Raw genomic sequence first — 8,731 nt, 5'->3', positions numbered from 1 at the left:
TTAGACTTGTACACATAATCAGGACATATCAAGCGATCTCAAACAAAGCAATAGTGACACATATAGTACAAATATGTTTTACTCACATAAGCGTGCTGCGCCATTCCTGTCGGATCCAATATAGACGGCACAGCATTGCTTTTTAATCTCAGTCTCTTCGCAAATCCAGCGTCGACCTGTGTCTTGTTTACAAAGGAATCCGTGGTGAAATGAAGCAAACAAATGCTCAATGTTTTACTCACGTGAGCTGAAACTTCATTAAAAATAAAATTCAACCACGCATTCCTAATATTGGAATCCGAAAGAAGGTTATGCAGCGACTATGTTCTTCCATAACTAGGCACTGCACAATATTTAGCGATCTTTAATGGCACGTTTATTGCTTGGTTGCTCGATCCTGTTTAGCGCCTCTTACGTTATTTCCCTACTAGGTCATGCGCAAATCAGTGGGCGGGGCTACAGAATTAGGCATTGATCTTCTTCTTTGGAGGCGGTGTTTAACCTATCTATCATGTCATACATAGGCACATTCCAGGATATATATATATATATATATATATATATATATATATATATATATAGCAGTAAGCAAAACACTGATTTGATTGCAAAACATTGAATTTTTTTTTTTTTATATGAGCCAAACATTTCTTGATGGGTTTTGTGAGAACTGTGATGTTCAGTTTAGGTTATCAGGCAGTCTTCACAGATGAACATGCCTCATATGTAGCTCTTCACGGCCCTGTCGACCTCTTCCTCCTTCCACTTCATCAGCCTCTCCATCTCTCCTTCTGTTCTCCACTGCAGCCGAGAGCTGCCTCTGCATAATTACAGGCCAGGGGTTAAAAAGTGTCTCAAAACCATGTTCCGTCTGATAGCTGAGCTTCAAAGCCAGAGATATAATATGCACGTTTCGTATAGGAGAGATCTGATAGCTTTTATGGTCTCTTACTTTTGTAGTTGTTTGTTTATGCGTTATTTGGTTGCTGTTTCCACCACACATTCAACTCCCTAATGCATTTGTCACAAAACCACATGGAAGGCCAATCTCAGCTTTCAGATTTCAACTCGAGAGCGACTCAGAATAGACTACGATTAGATTTAGGTTCTTAAACGCACCCTGTATGCTGTTATCTTCAGCCGCAGATCTGCAATTACACTGTAATTGTGGTAAATTCCTCTCAATATGAATGTGAAATATGGAACATGAAGAAGACATTAATTTGAAGTCGGTGCCCATTAAGGGATAATCGACGTGCAGCTGCCATAATTTCCTCTCTCGATTATGCAGTCTGCTGAATGCGCTCAGCAGCGTCTCTGACTATTACTGCGTCTGGATCAGTTTTTACAGATTGATGTCATGGAAAATTGACATTTGTTTGGCAGGTTTGGTGGCGCAGGGGTTGGCTGTTTGTCTCTGGTTTAAATCCCTGCCGTGGCTGACAGCGCTGGTGGTGTTTGTGGACACTGCTCTGATGTTCCAGTGCGCACGGACGTCTGTTTGCTAAATTGGGTCAAATTCTGGAAATGTGCCGGAGCTCCTCCTGCAATATTCATTACATGACATTTCAGACTCCAGACATGCTTTCTAATTGGTTGACGCAGTTAATCACTGATCCCTTGTATTGCGAGTTGAAAGCGCCCAGGAAAAAAAGAAAAGAAGATGGAACGAATTAGAAACAGCACAAGGCTGTGTGACAAAGGCAATTAAACAAATGAGACAATTTAAAAAAAAATTAAATGTTATATTTATTATAGATCACTGAGACTTTAGATTATTTCATCATTCACTGGAGGGAATCTGAAGCAAAGCGTTTTATGCAATCGCATGTGATATTTTAATGTATGCAATGATGTTCATGTGCTTTAAAATGGGCGGTCCGTGGAAAAACATTGTAAAAATGGAAAAAATTATTAATAATAAATAGTGCTGTCAAACGATTAATCGCGATTAATCGCATCCAAAATAAACATTTTTGTTTACATAATATATGTGTGTGTACTGTGTATATTTATTATGTATATATAAAGACTCACACATACATCATATATTTTGAAAATATTTACATGTATTTACGTGTATATATTTTATATTCATATAAATGATATCATATATACATATATTTATTATATAAACGTAACATATTTTTCTTAAATATATACATGCATGTGTGTGTATTTATATATAGATAATAAATATACACAGTACACACACATATATTGTGTAAACAAAAACTTTTATTTTGGATACGATTAATCACGATTAATCGTTTGAGAGCACTAATAATAAATAAATGACAATGGTTATTATTATTGTCATCGTTGTTGTTATTAATGTTTAATAATAAGCAATATATAATAGTTATATTTTGCTATACACAGCATATATAATTATATACAAACTAAAATTATTATTAGTAGTAGTAGTAGTAGTAGTAGTAGTATTTATTTAAAAAATATTTCCCATTTCCAGTAAATTACTAAATAATATTAACTGATGTTTTACTATTGATGGTTTGTAAGTCATCATTCTCATGACTGTAAACATTACTGTAATCCAAAAAAAATTCACAATTTTAAGAGCACAAAATAATAATAGTAATAATAATAATAACACTTTTTTTTAAATGATTAAAGTCATTATTATGTAATATATTATCATGATACATAATAATGTGATAACATGATAATTTAATTAACAATAAATTGCTTCATGAGTGTGTTCATATTAATTAGATATGCACATTTCTGAATAAATTACATCTAAGTAGTTACTATGTTTCTCTAGATTGCAGGGAAAGTTTTTAGTGCCTTTTAGACATTGAGAATCATATTTATTACTATAAGAAACTATATTATAAGAAAGAACGCCATCAAACGTTATAGTGTCAGCATTGGACTGGGAAAGGTGAAGCGTGTTTTAGTCTTCATTGTTCGGCCAGCGTCTTCGCTATCCTGCTGAGCCACTGCTAATGTGAGTGCAAGCAATGGCCTCCTTGAGGAAATGGAACGAGTCTTGAGGGGACGTGGTGTCAGTGGTCAGGGTGATAACCTGGCACCTGGCAATTACTGTCAGCGCTGCTCATTAATCTGAGAGAGTCCTTTACTCGCCTACAAGCATCTGCCACCGCTGCCTCCCCATCCTGAAAATGCGACTCTGGCCCGGCTGGTCATTTGTGCTCGCTGTGCAGCTCGGGGGATTGACTGAAGGAATGCTAAATTTGGGCCAGTTTTGAATTGGTCTTCCCGGTGTTTCTAAGGGTGGATATGTTACTGTTACTTTTGCTATTTACTATTTAGAATTTGTTAAGCAACAGTGGCTGTCTGGTTAAAATGGTTTACAAAAAGATTCAAGAAAAATAAAAGAACAGTACCGTTCAAAAGATTGGGGTCAGTAAGATACATAAATAAACCACTTGTGGTTTTTAGTCAGAAAGTTTTTTGGTAAGAAATTAATATGTTTATTCATCAAGGATGCATTAAATTGATCGACATGTATCAGTAAAGCCATTTATAATTTTAAAATGGTTTCTTTAAAAAATGCTGTTCTTTTGAACTTTTGAATTTTGAACCCTGAAAAAAAAATCATGGTTTTCACAAAAATATTAATGATAATTAGAAGTGTTTCTTGAGCAGAAAATCTGCATATTAGAATGATTTCTGAAGGATCATGTGACACTGAAGACTGGAGTAATGATGCTGAAAATTCAGCTTTGATCACAGCAATAAATTACATTTTAAAATATAAATTCAAATAGAAAGCATTTTAAATTGTAAAAATATTTTACAATATTACAGTTCTTACTGTATTTTAACCAAGTAAATGCAGCCTTAGTGAGCACAAGAGACTTCAAAAAAAAAAATCTCACTGACCCTAAACTTTTGAACAATTGTGTACATGCTGATAGATTTAAATTAAATACTTTGAGAAATAAAAGAATCCCAATATAATTTTGTCAATATTATCATTTTGGTTCACAACTTGTGTGCTATATTTAATCAAACATATGTCAAGGAAAACATATTCACAGGAGTGAACCGTGAAAAAAGGCAGAGAAAGAAACATAAAGTGAAAAAAACGAGTGTTCCCGACAGAGCTTGGCTTTCCCTCAGGCTAGACTGTCCCACCAGACGACCCCTCTTCCTCCCGATGAACGCCTGCTATCTTTCTCGCATCAATCTCGCCCGAGCGCTGATATATCAGGAAATAAATGAGAGGAGATCGCCACCTCTTCTGTCACTGCCTTAATGTGTCAGATAAGCAGCTCCATATAATTACAATCCTCCAAAATAATTGCAACAAGAGGCTAAACGCTTAGCTGTAGTTTTAATTAGGCCGTGCTTCAAATTAATAATTGCCGCTTAAATCAGAAATCAGGCCCACTGTTGTGGCGGCTGCGTCGTTCTAATAACAGTGGCACTCGTTGGCTGTTTAATACATTATTTCTCTATGGGAGGCTTTCACCGGGGGCTGCGGAGGGAGAGAGAGAAGCAGGCACTCTATTTGGTTATCTTTCAAATGCAGCAAAGCTCAGCTGAGATTAAATTAATTCGCTTTTCCATGGATATCGCAGTTCATTTCCCCCCTTCGTCGGCAGTGCTAGGATGAGGCAGAGGAGAGGTGGAGTACGAAAGAATGGAAGGAGAAAACTGCCAATGCCACATATTCCAAAACGTAATCATGCCACCAACAACATCAGCGTAATAAAGCGCCTGGCCACTGCTGTTTAACATACGGCGTGCTGTCAACACACGGATAAGACTGAATATATGGCCAAGAGAACATTTTGGTAATGTGTTTATGTGAAGTCTGAATATATCACTGGTGTTTCCCAGAGGAAGGAAGGTGGGAAGCGCCTCCTCTGAAGCATGGGGAGAGAAAATTATTGACTGTACAAAAATCAAGCAAAACAAACATTACGAAAGAAGAGATTAAATCGTGTCTTTAGAGTGTTTTCAGAGATTGTCAGAGATTGCTTTGCGCTTGCTAGCTTGCAGCCATCAGGTCTCTAGGGTTACACTTTAGTTTAGGGTCCATTTCTCACTATTGACTAGTTGCTTATTAGCATGCCTATTATTGACATATTGGCTGTTTATTAGTACTCATAAAGCACTTATTCTGCATGAGCATATGTGATCCTGGACCATAAAACCAGTCATAAGGGTCCATTTTTTTTAAACTAAGATTTATACATCATCGGAAAGCTGAATAAATAAGCTTTCCATTGATGTATGGTTTGTTATGATAGAACAATATTTGGCTGAGATGCAACTATTTGAAAATCTGGAATCTGAGGGTGCAAAAAAAATCAAAATACTGAGAAAATTGCTTTTAAAGTTGTCCAAATGAAGTTGTTAGCAAAGCATATTACTAATCAAAAATTCAGTTTTGATATATTTACGGTAGGGAATTTACAAAATATCTTCATGGAACATGATCTTTACTTAATATCCTAATGACTTTTGGCATAAAAGAAAAATCTATAATTTTGACCCATACAATGTATTTTTGGCTATTGCTACAAATATACCCCAGCGACTTAAGACTGGTTTTGTGCTCCAGGGTCACATATTTTCCATCCCTAATTCTACCCAATAGCTAAACTTAACACCTACCTTACTCACTATTAATAAGCAGCAAATTAGGAGTTTATTGAGGCAAAAGTCATAGTTAATGATTTGTTAATATCAAGAATTGGACCTTAAAATAAAGTGTGACCGATAGTCTGGTCAGTGTTGTTTTAGTATCATTGAGATGCTATTATAGTTATTTAAGTATATTTAGAACTAGTTGTTATTTGCATTTTCCATTTTAATTTTAGTAAATTTTTTATAATTTTGTTGTGTGTTTTATCATTTTGTTTGTGTTGTTGTTTTTTAATTACCTTTCCCCCCTATATTTTAGGTAGTTTTATTTATTTTATTTCAGTTTTAGTTTATTTTAGTACATCAAGTTAAACAAAAAATTGAAATGAGAAATGTTGCTTTGGCAACTAGGTGAAATAAAACATGTATAATAACTCTGTGTCACAAAAAGGTTGCAATTAAGGATGAGGTGAGGCTCTAAGCACAGCAATTTAGATTTACACAAACTCAAAACTGGACAGAGAAACTGAATAACAAGGTTACACGCAACAAGAACTGACAATGAACAGAAGAAAACGCAAGGCTTAAATACCCTGAAACAAAGCAATCAAACAGGTGCAGACACTAATCAAATCAATGAGTAACTAAGATAACAAACTAGTGGCGGGGAATTCAAAACAAAGGAAACTAGGTCAAACTAGAACAAAGCCAAACGGAACAGAACATACACGTGACACCCTGATTCTTGTCTTTAAATATATTTTCATGAATGAAAACCCATGTGCTATAAAACTAGGGGTTATTTGCACCTCAGCGTTCTTTCTTTCGTTCCTTAATCGTCTATAGCACCCTTTGCTATACTGTGCAGCACTTTGTATTTGGAGGGTAATGCAGTGTCAGGGGACCCAAGTGCCTGAAAGGCTATGCCACTGAGAGCTGTAAATTTGATTTATCATCCTGTCAGATGGCTATGTCAGGTGTGCCCAGCACGCTGACATAAAGATAACTGACATCTTGCTGTCATTAAGGCCTGGGAAGCACCGTCAATCTCTCATCGCCGTATTTATTCCCACTTTTCTTTGTCACTTATTTCTTCCTCGACCCCTCAGAAGAAGCACCTGTCACCCCCAGACCAGGCCTCGTTTTTCTCGCACCGTTTCATCTCCCGCCTTCTGGAATAATTTAGTGATGGATTAAACGCCGTGGCTGAAGCCGCGGGACTCCGAGGTGCGCTTCGGAGGATAGCGAAGGCCGACTGAAGACGGACTGATTCCAGCTCTCCGGCTCGCTGTGCTATCCATCACCTCCAAGAGCTGGATGACTCTCTGTTGCTCTGGGAAAGTGTCCTATTAGAAGGGGTTGATGAAATATGTGTTTGAGGTATCTTGGGTTTTAGCAATGTTGACGTTAGATGAACGCGATGATTCTAAATTATAAAATTGAAGGGATAAGGCATGAGTTAGAATAGCAAATCTTTTGAAGCATGTTGAATATTGAGGCACGCATTTGAAATGTTAACCGTGATCAAAATACCATAGATACTACAATTATGGTTAATGATCATAACTAATTGGGGGCAGTCGTGGCCTAATGGTTGGAGAGGCTGACTTGTAACCCAAAGGTCGTGGGTTCAAGTCTCAGTACCAGCAGGGATTTAAAAAAAATAAAAAATGTCTCGCTACTGCTCCGTGTGTGTGTGTGTGTGTGTTTATGTGTGTGTGTTCACTAGGATGGGTTAGCGGGAGTGCACTTGGATGGGTTAAATGCAGAGCATTTAATTCTGAGAATGGGACACCATACTTGGCTACACATCACGTCATTTTCAATTGTTATGGAACTCTTTGTAATTTTGCATTTATTTATTTGTTTGTTTGTTTGTTTGTTTGTTTGTTTGTTTATTTGCTTATAACTTGCTTATTTTTTTATGGTATTGGTGGCTGATAACAAGTTATTGTATTTTATAACAACTGATAAGTTGACTTAAAAAAATCACATATCAATATAACAAAATATTGCATCAGTAATAAAACACTTTATTATTATTATTGTTGTTGTTGTTGTTGGTATATTGATATATAATCACAATATTTTTGTGCCAGATTCTTTCTATCTTTTTTTCTTTCTTTCTTTAAAATATTGAACAAATCTATTTTATAAGTAATATTTAATATTTCACCCCAAACTAAAATAATAATACTACTACTAATAATAATAATAAATAGTAAGGTTATTATTAAAGTCATAACGACATATTATCAAATTGTGCAACCCTACAAACCTGGAGCCTTTTTAATCACATTTTAAATCGAAAAAAATCAAGAAATTGCAATTACATTTTTTTTTGCACAAATTGTGCAGCCTATAGTTAAGGCGGTCAATTTGATTACAATAATAAAAAAGCAACATAATAGCAAGAATCAAAGATGCTTTTGCGAGACATAAAGTCACACTGTGACATAAAAAGTGACATTGTGAGATACATAGATGTGTTTTGTGATTTTCATGCTTCCAACCTTTCAAATCCCTCACCCCAAGTCTGATAGTGAAAGGTGTCTTTAGCATGCTAATTTGTTTTGAAGGAATAGCAGATCTTTCGAAGCATGTCTTGTATCCTTCAGTGAGTAAGTGAGTGAACGAACGAACAAATGACCAGACGAGCGCTTAGACATCCTCATACATGCACATAATAAGGCAGCCAAAGGAAACGGCACCATTTATATCACGCCGTTGTTCCTCCTCAGGGACCGATGCTAATGCTACAGCTAGCGGCTGTGGCATGTGTCTGTTCCTGAGGGAGGCCTGCGTTAACCTGAGGCCATTCTGCATTATGATAATGATAGAACCGAGTCTACGGGTCCTAATCAGCTACTGTCAGCCTATAACACCGGCCCAGGGGCCAACCAACCACAGCTAGCATCGCACGCTTTCAGCTTAGCACCCCGTGTGTTTGTTTCCTTGCTAATAGACGAAGTTTGTTCAACGGTGAGTCGTTTACAGACGTTAAATAACTCAGAAAAGGCCTGGGAGAGGCTTTTGAGGAGCTGCTCGAATGAAGTCATCATTTTAATGAATGTAAAGAAAAATGCGAGGCTGACAGAGTCCCTCAGAGGGCGGTGCTTGGGTTTTCATTTGTGAAATCATTTAC

The 8,731-nt window shown here is 36.5% G+C and overlaps 1 protein-coding gene across 1 annotated transcript in view; it reads left to right on the top strand.

Moving 5' to 3' along the window:
- Nucleotides 1–8,731, top strand: part of LOC107557674 (AF4/FMR2 family member 2-like) — a 233,432-nt gene that overhangs the window by 50,259 nt on the left and 174,442 nt on the right. The window lies entirely within an intron of this gene.

The sequence above is a fragment of the Sinocyclocheilus grahami genome, unplaced genomic scaffold (genome assembly GCF_001515645.1).
Source record: "Sinocyclocheilus grahami isolate Dianchi unplaced genomic scaffold, SAMN03320097.WGS_v1.1 scaffold614.1, whole genome shotgun sequence".
NCBI lineage: Eukaryota > Metazoa > Chordata > Actinopteri > Cypriniformes > Cyprinidae > Sinocyclocheilus > Sinocyclocheilus grahami.
Note: the sequence above shows the minus strand (reverse complement) of the source record. Positions and strands in the feature narration are given on the sequence as shown.